Here is a 17,433-nt window from a genome sequence, read left to right as displayed (position 1 = left end):
CATATTTACATGTGTGTGTCTGTGTATGAGGCAACTGGACATGAAAGGATCCAAGGCCAGCTACTGGATAGACTTATTGTCCAAAGTCAGCTATTATAGGATCCATATTTATGTAATTACATATGCATATATTTCTTACTAATAGACATTCATTCTGATCAGACAGAGTGGGGAACAGGATGAATTTGTCAGTGTTGCCTGTTTTTCCTTGAGTGCTGAATGGTTCTGTGTGAAATTATCTTCATAGTCAGCTTTGTACATATTTATATACATATTATATACATGTGCTTACATATGTGTCTGTTGGAAATATATGCTCAGACTTGCTACTGATTTGATGTGGAGGCATGGAACTGTGGCAGCCAGGCCTCTAGTAGGTTGAAGGATTTGCCAACCCTTGACAAGGAAAAAATGAGTTTTGTAGAAAAAGTGGGTTTTCTCATCAGAAAACCACAATTAAAATAGGTCAGATAAACATCTCCATTTTTATGTTCATTCTCCTCTATAAAGCACGAACATTAAGATAACTAACTCAAATACAGATTGCCACCCTTAAACGTCAACAATTAGGTGAAGTACCCATCTCCAAAGATACTACTGTACCTCTGAACTGTAGTGTAGATTTCCATCTCCCCCACATTCCATAGCAGATGTATTTCCAAAGTGTAATGCAGCTTATCCTAACATAGATGCCTACGAGACATTGGGTGAGCTGTCTTCTAGACACTCCTATTTCTTCCCTTTGAGGATGAAGATAGCCTAGAAAAATACCTTTACTAGAGATACTCATTTTAAACAACTAAAAAAGATGAACCACTCTTCCTGAGACCCATGCTTAAATGCTTGCCACTGTCACCATCAGGTGACAGCCTCTGTGGCTTCATTTAAGTTATTAAATGATATAACTAATTATCTTCTTTATTATTATTTAATATACTCTACAAAGCAGAAAACATACCAAACTAAAGTATTACTTCCTGCAGATTGAGAATTCTAGATAATATTTTGTGCTTTGTATTTGAGATTTTGGGGAATTCTGTGTCCCTCTTACATGTACGTTAAGATCAGTCACTCTCACGTTTTGTTCTCTTGCTAGCATTTCCCGTATTTGTTAACTATATCATTACCTTGGCCCACCATACATTGTTTTCTATCTTGTTCTTTCTTCCTTTCCTGCCTACCATTGCAGTTCTAGCTTTGGAGAACTTATTCATGAGGACAGTGACCTTGTTATTAATGTCAGACCCTAGTAACTGAAAAAAAAAAAAAAAGAAACTTGGGGAAAATATATGCCGGACATGGACAGAATTTTTATAGGGACAGAAAACTTTGTTTTTTAACCTGAGGGTGACCCAATTTCTAATTTTTCTGTCTGTAAGATGAATGTTCTCAATAAAGTGATTATACAAAATTTTTAACATAGGAAAAGCAATGTAGTTTACCTAAACCTTTTTCTTGGAAACAGCTGAACTTGAGAAATAAAGATCTGAAATTTAAAAAAAATCAGCCTAAGCCCTGAAAGTTTGACACACTTGTAAGCACCTGAAAATAGGTTTTCTATACTGGAAAGTGTTAGTCAGTCTTAACTGCCAATAATCAGATTTTGCTGTCAGTTTTAGTCATCACCATTTCCTCAGTGAAAAGGAAGGACATGGAGAAAGGTTTGAAAAAACTTGGAGGGATCTCTGTTCATTTGGAAAGAAAGGAACTAAGAGTAGAAAGAGGAAATACAAATGATGTCTTGTTTCACTTGGAAAAGAACACAGAGATGTCAAATTATTGCTCAGACAACTAGTTTTCAAATTTGCTAATTTGTCGTGTGTCCTTTAATTCTCTAGCATATTGTCTAGTCCTTCTATCTTCTGTAACTTAGTTTTAAGAGATAGTTGAGCTGCTGCCTTACTTATATATTTGGTAAAAAAAGATCACGTGTTTTTTCTGGAGATCTACAGCAAGTCTATATCTTGGAGCCTGAAAACTCTGAATATCCTGGGTCTGGGGATATTCAAGGCCTTACAGACTTCATGATGTTAACCGGGAGCTAAGTTCCTGTTGCAGACCGGCTCATCATCTGGGTTCCTGAAATTCCAAAGAATCTCAGCTCTGCCACACTTCTCCAGACAGGCAGATAAAATTATGTGCTATACATATTCCAGAAAAGTAAGTGATACTAGAGGACATTTCCAGGCCTGTAACTTGACCACGTACTGTTAAACTCTTAGAGCAGTCCCTCTCATGTATTTTGCCAAAGCCAACTAGTATTTTTTCAAAGAATCTCTGCATCAGGGACCATTTGAAACAGGTGTTTTGGATGCTGCCAGCCTGTTTTGGAGATTAAGAGAACCTAATTGCATGAACAGTGACCATTCCATGAGGGCTGACCTCAGTTTATGAGAGTAGTCGCACATGATTTTTTATTTTTTTTTTTCATTCTTTAGCATAGACAGAGCTACAAGATGTTCCACATAAAAGCTCCCATGACTGAGGATTCAAAAGTTACAGAACAGAGGTACGATGGAGTGATCCAGGACTGGGAGCTCAAAACTCTTTGCACAGGTCACTATAACTTGCTGCTGCTGTGCTTCTCATTCAACAGGGAAGAAAATGGTTGATCAAGTGGATTAAGATCAACCCTGCAGAGAAGTACTTGGGCGTATTAGTGGATGGAAAAACTGAATATAAACCAGCAATATGCACTTGCAGCCCAGAAAGCCAACCCTATCCTAGGCTGCATCAGGAGAAGCATGACCAGCAGGTCAAGGGAGGCGATTCTCCCACTCTACTCCACTCTTGTGAGAACCCACCTGGAGTACTGTCTCCAGTTCTGGGGCGCTGTGAGAGACTGAAATGTCATATGACTGTCTCAAAGCCTGCTTGTGTCTGTGCAAACCTCAGGGACAAGCTGCTGCAGCCTGTGGATTAGTCTGGGGAGTGTTGCCCAGGGAAGCAGGAGTGTATTGAAGGATGCACCCCCTCATTCCTTTGCAGTTGCATTGTCAAACTCCTTAGATAAGCCTCAAAGGGGCAGACCTGTACTGAGTTGGCCCCATCCTGTAGCCGTTTGTGGCTCTATTGTGTAGGCCAGACCCCATGCATGCATTGCTAATGAACTGACAAGAGGCAAACCTTCCTGTCCTGAAGCCAGATGCAACAAAACCGGTTGGACCAGAGAAAAAACAAACCTAAAGGTGGGCAGATATGCTAATCAGCAGATACAATGAACTTAAAAAGGCAACAGAAACTTTGCTCAGTGTGCACCCCCCACCGAAGAACTGAAGACTGAGGACCAACGGGGCGCCGCTGGATCCATGGTGGTGACTATTCTTGCAGCCCTATCCCCCATCCTTGCTTTATTTCTGTCTTTTCCTTTCATTCTGTCCTATTGCTACCCCTCTTCACTTTTTTAATAATAAAACCCTGTTTTGAGTATACAGCATTTGACCACGTTTGTATCTTAATCTCTCTCTTGGGATCATACCGAAACCTGCCCTGACATTGGATCGGGACAGGCGTCCAGCATAAGAAAGACATGGACCTGCTCAAGCGGGTCCAGAGAAGGCCACTAAGATGATCAGGGGTCTGGAGCACCTCCCTTATGAGGACAGGCTGAGAGAGTTGGGGTTGTTCAGCCTGGAGAAAAGAAGGCTCTGGGGAGACCTTATAGCGGCCTTCCAGTACTTAATGGGGGCCTACAGGAAAGATGGGGAGGGACTCTTTTCAGGGAGTGTAGTGACAGGACAAGGGGTAATGGCTTTAAACTGGAAGAGGATAGGATTAGATTTGATATAAGGAAGAAATTCTTTCCTGTGAGGGTGGTGAAGAACTGGAACAGGTTTCCTGGAGAAGTTGTGGATGTCCTCTCCCTGGCAGTGTTCAAGGCCAGGTTGGATGGGGCTTTGAGGAACCTGATCTAGTGGAAGGTGTCCTTGCCTATGGCAGGGGGCTTGGAACTTTAAGGTCCCTTCCAACCCAAATCGTTCTATCATTCTATGATTCTATGAAAATCTAGAGAAACATTTTACAGTTGTGTTCTAGCTCCCTTCCTGAGTGGGTTTGATTCTGATGACTGGTACTTCACAGAAACTGATCTCTCTCTCTGTGTTCATTGTGGTGCTACATGCTTTCCCCTGCTATGTTGAGAAGCAACTGTGGAAAGGCCTTATTTGTTCCAGATCTCTGTGTGTACAAACAGCAGCTGTTGGTAAGAATTTTCATAACTTCATGGTTGAATTTTCACTGTTCAGCTCTGTCTACACTTTGTGTGTAGAACACCTTCTACTATAAAATAGGTTTTATTTTTTCTCCTTTATTTTTCTGGTGCAGATGAGGGAGTTGAAAAGAGAAATTGAAAACAGTGACATAATATATATGCCCAGGTCAACCAAGAGCAAAAGCTGTAAGGACTAAGTTGCAGGGAGTTTGTGTGTCGGTACTAATGGAAAAACAGGACATTATTTTATGCAATGTATTTATGCAGTCAGCTGTAATGCCTAATAGTTTTTCTTTTTATAATCCAGTGTTATTTCTCCCACACACTACATTTACTTGATAAAGTGAGGACGATTTTCTTAATTTGAGTTTAATGGTGTAGTGCAAAAAAATTGAACTTGTTCAGTGCAAATGTGTTAGCTAAACTGTGATTGTGAGCATTCAGCTATGAGTCTCTGGGTTCCACAGTCACAGTTCAGTGTAAATATATGCTGCTGCTAAAAACTGATCCTTTAAGGCAATGGAGGGCAAGTTTAGTTTTCAGCCAAATTATTTACCTGATACAGCTCCCAGCAGGGCCTTGAGAATACCAGTGCCAGCAAAAGGGAAGCAGTGGGAATAAACACTTGAGAAGGCAAGTAAAAAATCTATTTTAATAAGGAACTCTTTCTTATGATGCGTTAAAGAGGATGGATAAAATAAATCTAAGGTGGAAAATATGCCTTATATTTCCCAATTTAGTTTTGTATGTTTTATTCTTTTAATTTTGGTTTCTTTTCCCAGAATCAAAATCCTAATCTTTTAGAGTTGTAATACTGTATATCACATTTCAGATTCAGTTGTAAATTAGTTCACTCTCCTTTTTAAACAGCTTATCCTTCCAGTTTTCTCATAGCTATTCTCTCTGGCAAGTATAAGAAAGTTGTGGCTAGCATCTCGCTGTCCATTCTCATTTTCCTTCCTATCCACTTGCTTCCTAGGAGACAACAGACAAATAGCAGCTTCACTACAAGTTACAGTCTGGTCCAAATCGGTTGTCACAGCAAGGAAAAAAATCTTACAGTTGTGCATAGTTAAAACAGTGTTACAATGATCGCTCAGGGTATATTAAAACATTATTCTAATGTCCCAAATTCCAGTATATTAAATGGTACACATATTTCACAAAATGCTGTTTGTTTTATATACTTACATATATATATATATTTATATATTTAGTGGAGAAAACACATTAGATGACATTATTATGACATCATTATAACTGACATTGAAGTGTTTTCTGATTTCTAAGTGCATAACTTTATAATCTTAATGTTTTATTAATATGTTTTATTGCATTTACTATATCATCTTATGTACAGATAGGGCATTATATTACACTATGCATTCAGCGAATCAATTTGTTGTTTATAGATTCAGTAAACTCGCCTTTGACCTGCTTTCCTTCAGGCAGTCTGATTAGACCTGGCTTTGGAAGTCATCCAGCTTAATGAACAGTGCTGGTATTTAAGCAGTGGGGTAGATAACTCTGTTTAGTGGATAGTGGAGCCTGCAAAATCAGTGATTGTAAAGTTTAGCAACAATTATTCCTAACCACACTTTCTTCAAAATCCCAGTGGTGAAGTGGTGACAGGAAAAACTAATTCCTTTTATTACTTAAAAACTTTACATTTAATATTTTACACTGAGAAGGCAGTTGGTGGTATTTAATTTCTATTTGGCAAATTTAGAAAGCAGTCATTATGTAGCATTTAAAAGCATACTCAAAGCATTCCACATTAGTTGAGTTTATAATCTGACAGGTCATTTATATGCAATCATGCACTGCCTTGTTTTAACAAGACCACCATTTTCTTTCAGTGAAAACTGCAAGAAACAGAGTTTTATTTGAAAATGAGCAAATCCTTTTATAGAGAGATTATTTTAAGAATGTATTAAACCCCCTGAAAACTAATGCCTTCCTTGAACGTAGTCCAGGTCTGATCAAAGCAGTAAAAATTACAAGATTCCAAAGGAAATCAAAATCAAGTGAAACAGAAACCTTTTGACTGGTCAACTTCTCAGTCTTGTTGGACTACTATAATTTTAGGTCAAATTAGACTAATGCATGTATGCAATACGTCTAGATAAATAAATATGTACATTCTTTGTATGTGTGGTAAAGTTTTTGTGGACATATTGCTTTCTTGTGCTTCATTACTGTATTTCTCTTTTCCTGAAAGTATACTATATTTAATACTGTATTAGATATAGCAGCTTTTTTTATGATGTTATCAGTCTCACCTTCTGATTAGTGACAAAGTTTCACATCTGCAGCAGTATAGCCACCCTGGAGGGTATTAAACAGTATTTTCCTTTCAACCACAGCCATAGAGCAGAAGACTTGCTCTTTTTGCATGTTTTTTCACAATTCTCCAGACAAATTTTTTCTTTTCTGTTGTTTTTTCTTTTTTTTTGGACACTGTAGCAAGAATTTCCTTAAGGAAGTTTTTAGGCATCTTTTCATTTATATGCCCCAGGAAGCAATATTCAAAAAAATTAAATTCAGATCTGTAAGCCACGTCACAGTTTTAGAAATAGTTAACAGTAAATCTGAAAATAATCTGGTGAAAGATAGAAGTCAGCAGTGATGTATAGAGATATTAATTTTTTTCTGTTATGTACGAACAATGAATTTCAATCCTAATGGTGTAAAAAATAAATGTTTGCCAGACAATGTTCTGAAGTGTGAAGCATTTACTTTGTGACAGTGTTAAATCTGGAAAGTCTTTTTAATGTTGGAAACTAAGTGTTTGATTTGCATTAGAGCATCCAGAAGGTTGAGCAAAAATATTTAGATAAGTAATCCATTTCCAAAGTGGTTTAAAAAATATCAAATCTGTTTGGAAGGTGCTGAAGGTGTTCATGAACAAGTATGTTCAGCAACTATCATGTTAATACTACCATGAGATCAACAAGTCAATTTCCAATATATTGTCTATACAAAAAAATACTGATTATTAATTAATAAGAAGTTATATTCTGTTTCTGGAAGTTTTCAGAACTGGCTGGATATAAAAAAATAAATACATGAGAGAATTTACAACTTTTTTGAACAGTCAGTATTGTAAAAATCTGGGTGCAAGGGAGAGACAGAAACCTTAAGTGTGAGGTAAAAAGAGCCACAAAATTGAGTTTGTGTGATGTTTGATTCAGAGATGTTCTTTCTCTTCTGGTGTTTGCAAGCATTAGTTGGCAGTTCTGAGCTGTGCCTGTCTGGTGGGCTCAGCTAAATTAACAGATTGTGTCCTTAAGCCATAAATTGCCTAAAGAGGTAAGAGGGGAAAAGACCTTTCTTGACCCTCATCTGTGACTCAAGTCTAAAAGGTACCTAACAAATTCATGTCCCTCAAAAGCCTTCTATGCATTGAAACAGGGAGGGGAAAGGACATAGCAAGATGTAAATTTTTTTTCAGTGGCATCAGCAGAACTGGATAATAAAGAAGCATACAGTAAAATGCTTTCCCAAAACAAGAGAAAGTGCTTCCTTCATTCCTAGAGAGGTGTTAAGGGATGTTAAGAACAAGGCCACCTCCTTCAGCTGCTCTGGCCTGGGACCCCTCCTGCCCAGCTAGGAGCCCAGCCCAGTGCCTGGGCACCCAGGCCTCCACAGCAGCAAAACTGAGCACATATCCCAGAGACACAGACTCATGCACACACGCACACACAAACAACATCAATACCGCTGGTCACACAGATGGCCACAGACAAGGTGCTGCCTCTAGCAGCACCCACGTACAGGACTCACACCAGACACAAGCCCAGACACCTCCTCCTCTTGGGCTGGCTGAGGCAGAAGGTCACTACTGCAGCACACACACCACACTCTCCAGGTTCACAAACACACGCAGATTCACAGATCCTCTGAGCATCCTCACGGTCCCTCTGCTCACCCATCACCTTTGCCGAGATCCTGGCCCCTCCTATCCTCCCCATGGGTCTCCAACTCCCCAGCTGATTCAGCTGGAGGCTCTCTGTAAACATGCAGCACTCACACACTTGTCCCACAAGCACCCTACACTTGTGGGTCCCTCCAAATACCAGCACAGATCCTCTGCCTGACTGAAACCCTTTCCCAAACCTGGGCCCCTACTTGCTGGCTGGTCTAGCTTGGAGTTTGCCAGTGAATACACAGGCACACCCCACGCACACCCAGTTTGGGGAACATAGGGGACACTTGCCCCCATCAGCCAGCACCAGGCACATGGGCTGTGACCGGTGCGTGGTCCTGCTCCAGCTGCTGGAGCTGAGCCCATCACTCATCTCACTCACCCTGGTCCCCCCGTGGCTGGTTTGGGGAACACACACTGCTCCTGCCCTAGTGGTTGGGGGTGAAAGACCTCCACTGACTCCAGTAGCTGATGCTAGGACCTTTACTCACTCAAGTAGCTGACATCACAGGCCAGGGGCACCCACACCCCCCGTTCTCCAATGGCTGGCACCAAATTTCACTCACACACACACAGGTGTCTCCAGTAGCTGAAACTGAGTCCTTGCAGCTTGCATACACACACACAAACACATACACAGAGAAAAGATTTAGTAAGAACATGTAAGAAGACAGGACAGACTGCAGTGATCAGGTGCAGAGCTCAGCCAGACAAGTGTACTGACTGGCTCTGTTTTATACCCTTTTCTGTCTATTCCTCCTTTGTTTCTCTCTGCTCCCCCTTCCCTTGCATATTGCATCATCAGTTGGCACAGTCGCACCAATCCCTTCCTGAACCTCCATGTTAGAATCCTTTTCAGTCGCAAAGTCCTGGTTTGTCTGCAGTTTCTTGAGAGCCCATCACCTAGTGTGACTGATCAGGTTTGTTCCTGGTTAATTGGTTAATGCTAATTGGTCAGGTTAAGAAAGGGAAGGTCGTCTCCTTCCCTTTCCTTATCCTCCCAGCTGAAAACATAAACATTTTCACACTCCACATTTCTTTACCAATTAGTGTATCTGACCAGGTTTGTTCTTATCACGATCTCCCTTATCATTTCTTGGTCACATTTGTCTCTGAATGTTCTGGTTTATGGCTCCTTTGACAACATGTCCTTGAAGAAGCAGACACTTTCTTTTCACACACCCTTACAGAGAGCAGTGGGAAAACTTGTGGAAATTCCTTTCCCTTCTTTTTTCTTCCATTGTCACCCTGATAAAATACAGCTTTCTATCCTACTTTTTACTCATCAGAAGACAGTGGTTTGGCGTTACATTGAAGTAACATTTCTTCAATGTATAGTTAAAAAGCAAAAGCACTAAATAGGCTTTGATCTAGTGATGAAAACATAGGTTAGCCAGAAATTGGTGGGTTTTTTGCTTGTTTGTTTTTTTAAAATTTCCAGATCTTTCTTTTTTATTAGAGAACACTTCACTAAAAATTATTCTCATCCTTATGGCAGAAAAGTATGTAAGACTAAGACAGTTAATTGGTTTTCCAGGGATGTCATTCTTTTCTTTAAATCCACAAACATTTGAAAGCTTGTGGCCAGGTGGATTGCATTTCCTGAATGTGACTCCATGGAGTACATTCTCTTTTCAGCATGCATGGATTTTCATGTCTAGCACCCATTAAAGCTCACTTATGAAAGTGAACAAACAACATGCTATTTTTCATCAGTGACTATTTCTGTGGCATTTATGGGTATAGAGGAGACATGAAGCATTTAAGCGTTTTTTTCTGAAGCTCTAATAACTAGGTGTTAACCACTAGGTGTTAAACACTAACCACCATCATATAAATGTTTAAAAAGCAGGCAACAGTTGTTTGTGCTGTCACACTGAAGTTCTTAGCATTGTAGCTACTCTCTGCGTAACAATGTTGTACACTTCTTTTTCTTTGCTCTCAGAGACAGGGGTTATTTTTCTTCCCAATTTTTTGTTGCCTAGTTGCTTCAGTGCTGCACTCTATTTCTAATGTGTTTATTTCAGTATGCACAGTATAATTTCCATATGGCTCTGCTTTTGATGGCAATATGAGTCACTGATAATGATAGGTAAAGGAATAGTCCTTTGAATGTGCCCTCCTTTTTCTAAAGCTGTGGAGGAGTTAAATCTAGCTACTATTTTCTTAAAGCCGTTTATCAAAATGAAGACTACTAAAATATAAAGAGCTTGTTCCTATAACCATTTTAAAATTGTATGTAGCTCATAGAACATATGTGAAAAAACAGAATGTAATAGGGATATTCTGAAAGACATCTTTGGCTACCAGGCATCAGAGGATAAACAAGGAGATCATTTTATTCAGTGATGAAGTAAGTCATTTTATTAGGCAGGTTTATAGGGAGAGGTGATGTTGTCTCTTAAACCAACTCATCCAATAAGAAAACAGAAAGTTCTCGTGGACAAAAGCCCTGCTTCAGGTATATATCTATATCTGTATCATACATTTATAAAACCTGTAGGAGGGCTTGCTACTGAAAAGCGGCTCTGCTTTTTCCAGGTATATTATCTAGTATAATAAACACATTACCTCTCCCTACAAGGTCTGACTTAGCTGTTATCCTCAGAGAGTCATAGAGGCAGCAACATGACTCATACATGATTATATTGCTGTGACTAACCTTGTATTTGCACAGAAGCCCATTTAGGAGTTTGTGTTGGGAGCTGTTAATTTCTTAAACATTTCTCAAAATAGCACTGTATAGTGAGTCTCTAAATCATACCTCCAATCACCATTTATGTACCACCACTTTGGGTGGTACCCAAAGTGCCACCTAGCCCTTCCTCTTTAACCTTCACAAAATTGCTTCTTGTGTTATTACTGTGAGAAGATGTCACCTAGAGCAATGGCTAGGGAATTTAAGTAAGATGCAAATCTTGTGACTACAGCTGGCAAAGGGGCTCAAAATGCAACAAGTATGAGAACCCCAGACAAACACTATAAGATTCAGCATTTTGCAGTCTGAGTTTGTGGCATCCAGTTAAATGATGTGCATGTAAAGAGGCTGTATGGTAGGTGCACAATTTTTTTTATAGTTATATTTTAAAAACTTAGGTAATTTATTCTGTCTTGCTCTGATGCACCATCTTCTTTTCCACTGCTTTCATTCTGTCTCATTATTTTCGCTTTTTCCACATTTTATTTTTTTTACTATATTTGCAGCAGATCTGAAAGCTTTAGTCCTATTCCTGGTTCTGTAGAAAGTGATCCCTTGCCCTGATAATTTTCCATATATTATCTTCTTCAATTTTTCCTTTAGAGTAGATATATTAGACCAACAGCAGTGGTGGATGGAATGTCAGATACTCTTTTAAATATATCATTTCTATCTTGTCTATTTCTGCATAAATAGTTTCTGTTTCTGTTCTAAAGAATTTTCTCCACTAACTTACCTTTTGTATTTCTTTAACTTTGTAGAAGATTAAGATTCTACTTTTTTTTGACTTTTCTGTATTGTCTTTCTGTAATTCTAATGAAACATCCCTTTAAGCACTGATCATTTCTCATGGTTATAAAGAGAAAAAAAGAGTAACAACTTCCACTTTAGAGCTAACTCAAATCTTACTGAAGCTGATAAGAGCTACTTCACTGCCTCTTTGGTATAGGTTTGTTAGATAAAGTTATACATCTGTGATGTATAAAGAGCCAAACAGAACTGATTTTAGCTGTAAAACAGGCTTTTCTGGAATTACAAAACTTAAGCTTTACAATTCACTTTATATTTCTACAGCAATAAATTAAAGGATGATTTCTGCATGAGCTGTACTACAAAAGAGTAATAGATATCTTCTTTTCATTACCCACCTTATGTGTTAATAAGATCTAATTTCTGCAAATATATGGTGATACACTTAAATATTGAATAAAGTTTTATTTACTGTGATGTTATTCACTTTCATTTGATATTACATTCTTCTAATTCTACTATGAGCAAAGAATTTTTATAGCAATTCCAATACGAGCATATTGTTTACGTTCAGTTTACCATAAATACTTAACATAATAAAATATCACCACAAATTATAAGCATTGTGCAGCATTAAAAGAGACTGGAATGACTGCATTTTCACTAACAAGATGCAAACTGTGTTTAAAGTCAATTTGATACGGTCAGTTCTCCATTGTATGAAGTATAGCCACAGAATAAAATCAGCCTGCTAATACTGAACCTGGTGAACAGACTGAAGTTACGGATCTAGTGTAGCTGTCTTTGAGTTGACATTTGTAATCTGTCTTAAACACAGCCTGGACCAAGCAGAATTGTTCAGGTGTTTCCATACTGCATCCTCTAAGAAGGGCTCATTATGTTGGCACAAGGATGAACTCAGTCTAGCATTAATACTGTGCTGCTCTCAAGATAATAGCTGTAAGTACAGGGGACCACAAGGCAAGAACTCTTACTATGCTTTTCAGCCTTCAGGTAATTTTGCATGGAGATTATTTTGGTCCAGCACAACTTAATAACTTGGTCCCTGTCCAATGTAAAATAACTAAAAGGGCTTCCAAGCCCAAGCGTAACCAGAAAATGATACAGCTGCATTTTTATAGCCCTGTGATTAAGCCAATATACAGCCAGCTCAATATCTTTATTTCTGTGAAACAGTTAATAAGATGCACCTTTCACAAATATTTTATGTATTATTATAGTAGGCTTAACATAAAGAGTGTAAGTATGTATTGAGATAGAAATTATTAATAATAGTAACAGAAAAAATAGTAAAAATTAAACTCTGAAAGTAGAATAAAACAATTTTAAAATATCTACTATGTTGTAATGTTCAGAAATCTATCATCTCCTTTGATGAGTTGCGTGGTCTAGGAGTTGTGAATTAAGGCTCTACTAATGCAAGTTTTCTGTGTTTGCATTCAGCATGACTTATGGCTTCCAGGAGACTCCCAATGGGCTTAAAATAAACAGGTGAGTGTTCAGATAGATGATCAGTCTGTCTTTCAGGTAATATCACCCATTTCCCCTTTAATGTTGAAATGGACCATCTGTTTTATAGGAATCTATATTCAGAGCTTTTAGTAGATTGAAATTTTCATGTTCAAGTCCTGAAGTTAGGTCCTGTAGTGGGAAACTGTGTGTTCATTCACTATTTTCACCCATAAACCAGCAAGAATATGCTGGCCTCCTCTGAACTGAATGTCTTTTAGTACAGGAAAGGCATAAATTAATTTTTCTCTATTTTTAGATGGACTACATAGAATATGCAATTATGAGCAAAAGAAAATAACAAACATTTTGAATCCACTGTCAGGATGACTTTTAGCAAAACTTAGTGCATAACATTTGGGAACAATTGTTGAAGTGTATCTCATCATTTGTTAGTAAAGCCTAGATATGAAAGCCTAAGCACAGAAATCTTCATTGGTTCTATCTTGCTGAAATTAATAGCTTCTTAATGATATGTTTGCTCAGTCTGTGTTGTATTGTAAAAGCATCCTGATTATATATATTTTGTTAATAATGGATCATCATGGGTTGTTGGGCAAATCCTCGACTTAATGGTCTTTAAAATGTCTGTTGCATTGAAGACGCAATAAAAGAAAATTATTACAGCTACAATATGTTATGATGTATAGTACAAGTTTATGTAATTATGGATGTTGCATGTTCAACTCACATTCACTGTCTACTAACACTTATGATTTAAAAGAAACATTAAGAACATTGAAACAAACAAACCAAAACACTCTCCTCTTCCAAAAAATAAAAATTAATAAAAAAAAAATGAGATCTGTTTTTTTTTATTTTGTTTGGGGTTTTTTTGGTAGCATTGACAGTGAAATAATATACTGGGTATTTCCAGTATATTGTAAAAAAAATTTTACAAGATAAGCCTCTGATCACCACCTTATACATGACATGCATCATTCAGAATCAAGAAAGAGCTATTAATTTCATCTTCTGTACTGTTTTTACCGCACAATAAAAGAAGTTAAAATGCAAGTAATATTTAGAATATATCCCTTATAATCACAGATGCATGGCTTATTCATGTATGAACAACATCACCTACATTAAATTTCTTACTGGGGTTCTAGATGTTATTGTGACAGTATAATTGCAATTACGGTTCAATTCCAAAGTGATTTCTTCTATATATTTCATTCTTTTCCTTTTACCAGTTGTTAAATAGAGTACTTCTTTTTGAAGGGGAATAAAGGAACAAGGAGGGTTTCTATAAGTACATAGGTGAGAAAAGGAAGACTGGGGAAAATGTGGGTCCACTGTTCAACGAAATGGGGGACCTGGTTACACAGGACATGGAAAAAGCTGAGGTACTGAATGCCGCCTTTGCTGGTCTTTACTAGCAAGACTGGTCTTCAGGAATCACAGATTGCAGAGACCAGAGGGAAATGCTGGAACAAGGAGAAAGTACCCTTGGTGGAAGAGGATCAAGTCAGGGAATACTTAAGCACTGTGAATATACATAAGTCCATGGGCCCTTATGGGCCACACAAACCAATACAAATGCACCCACATTTGTGTTGTGGGAGTGTTGTGGGAGCTGGCAGATGTCACTGTGAGGCCACTCTCAATAATCTTTAATCAATCATGTGACTAGGAAAAGTCTCCAAACACTGGAATAAAGTAAATGCCACTCGTATCTTCAAGAAGTGCAAGAAAGAGGACCCAGGGAACTACAGAGCAGTCAGCCTCACCTCACTCCCTGGGAAGGTGATAAAGCAGTTAATCCTGGAAACAATTTCCAGGCACATTAAGAACAAGAAAGTCATCAGGAGTAGTCAGCATGGCCTCACCAAGGGGAAGTCATGCTTGACCAACTTGATAATCCTCTATGATTAAATGGCTGGCCTCGTAGATGAGGGGAGAGCAGTGGATATTGTCTACTTGGATTTCAGTAAAGCCTTTGACACTGACTCCCATAAGATCCTCGCAGAGAAGGTGTTGATGTATGGGATGGATGAGCATACAGTGTGGTACATTGAAAATGGGCTGAATGGCTGGGCCCAGATGGTGGTAATCAGTAGAACAAAGTGTAGTTGGAGGCCGGTAACTAGTGGTGTACCTCAGGGGTTGGTACTGGGTCCAGGCCTGTTTAACCACTTCATTAAAGATCTGGATGATGGGCAAGGGTGTACACTCATCAGGTTTGCAGATGACACTAAACTGGGAGGAGTGGCTGCTATGCCAGAGAGTTGTGTGGCCATCCAGAGGGAACTCAAGAGGCTGGAGAAATAGGCCAACAGGAACCTCATGAACATGAACCTCTCCATCAACAAGAAGTGCAAAGTCCTGCACCTAAGGAAGAACAATCCAATGAACCAACATATGATTATATATTCTCATCCTGAGTACCATCATACAACACATATGGGACAACCAGATGATCAGGCCCAGTCAGCATGGGTTTATGAAAGGCAGGCCCTGCTTGACAAACCTGATCTCCTTCTATGAGAGGGAGGCCTGCTTATTGGATGAGGGAAAGGTTGTGGACGTTGTTTACCTTGACTTTATTAAAGCCTTTAGCACCGTTTAACACAGCATTATCCTGGTGAAACTGGCTGCTCATGCTTGGATGGGCACACGCTTTGCTGGGTAAAAAACTGGCTGGATGGCCGGGCCCAAAGAGTTGTGGTGAATGGAGTTAAATCCGGTTGGAGGCCAGTCATGAGTGGTGTCCCCCAGGGCTCAGTTTTGGGGCCACTCCTATTTAACATCTTTATTGATGATCTAGACGAGGGGATCGAGTGCACCCTCAGTAAGTTTGCAGATGACACCAAGTTGGGTGGGAGTGTTGATCTGCTCGAGGGTAGGGAGGCTCTCCAGAGAGATCTGGACAGGCTGGAGTGATGGGCTAAGGCCAACTGTATGAGTTTCAATAAGGCCAAGTGCCGGGTGCTGCACTTCGGCCACAACAACCCCCAGCAGCACTACAGGCTTGGGGAGGAGTGGCTGGAGAGCTGCCAGTCAGAGAGGGACCTGAGGGTACTGACTGACAGCTGGCTGAACATGAGCCAGCAGGTGGCCCAGAAGGCCAATGGTATGCTGGCTTGGGTCAGAAATAGCGTGGCCAGCAGGGACAGGGAAGTGATTTTACCCCTGTCCTCAGCACTGGTGAGGCCACACCTCAATTCCTGTGTTCAGTTTTGGGCCCCTCACTACAAAAAGGACATTGAATTACTCGAGCATGTCCAGAGAAGGGCAACAAAGCTGCTGAAGGGTCTGGAGCACATGTCATACGAGGAGTGGCTGAGGGAACTGGGGTTGTTTAGTCTGGAGAAGAGGAGGCTGAGGGGAGACCTCATCGCCCTCTACAGCTACCTGAAAGGAGGCTGCAGAGAGCTGGGGATGAGTCTCTTTAACAAAGTAACAAGTGATAGGACAAGAGGTAATGGCCTCAAGTTGTGCCAGAGAAAGTTTAGACTAGATATTAGGAAATATTTCCTTACAGAATGGGTTGTTAGGCATTGGAATGTGCTGCCCAGGGAGGTGGTGGAGTCCCCATCCCTGGAGGTGTTTAAGAGTCGGGTTGATGTAGCGCTTAGGTATGTGGTGTAGTTGGGAACTGTCAGTGTTAGCTTAATGGTTGGACTAGATGATCTTCAAGGTCTTTTCCAACTTAGATGATTGTGTGATTCTGTGATTCTGGGTCACCCAACTGGAAAGTACCTTGGCAGAAGAGGACCTGGAAGTCCTGGTGAACACCAGGTTGAACGTGAACCAGCAATATGCCCTCGCAGGAAAGAAGGCTAATGGCATCCCAGGCTGAATTAGGCAAAGTATTGCCAGCAGGTTGAGGGAAGTGATCCTTTCCCTTTATTCATCACTGCTGAGAACACACCTGGAATCCTGTATCCAATTCTGGGCTCTTCAGTACAGTAGAGACATGGGCACACTCAAGAGAGTCCAGCAAAAGGTCACTAAGATGATGAAGGGACTGGAGCATCTCTCCTGTGCGGAAAGGCTGAGAGAGTTGCAACTGTTTAGCCTAGAGAAGAAAAGGCACAGGAGGATCTTATCAATGTCTGTAAATACCTGAAAGGAGGGTGCAAAGTGGACAGACCCAGGCTGTGGTGCCCAGTAACAGGACCAGAGGCAATGGGCACAAACTGAAACATAGGAAGTTCGCTGTGAACATCAGGAAATATGTTTATTTGTTAAGGTAACTGAGCCCTGGCACAGGTTGCCCAGAAAGTTGTGGAGTCTCCATCCTTGAAAATATTAAAAAAAACTATCTAGGCATGGTCCTGGACAACTGGTTCTAGGTGACCTTTTTTGAGC

Source organism: Strix uralensis, chromosome 2, assembly GCF_047716275.1.
Source record: "Strix uralensis isolate ZFMK-TIS-50842 chromosome 2, bStrUra1, whole genome shotgun sequence".
NCBI classification, from domain to species: domain Eukaryota; kingdom Metazoa; phylum Chordata; class Aves; order Strigiformes; family Strigidae; genus Strix; species Strix uralensis.
Note: the sequence above shows the minus strand (reverse complement) of the source record.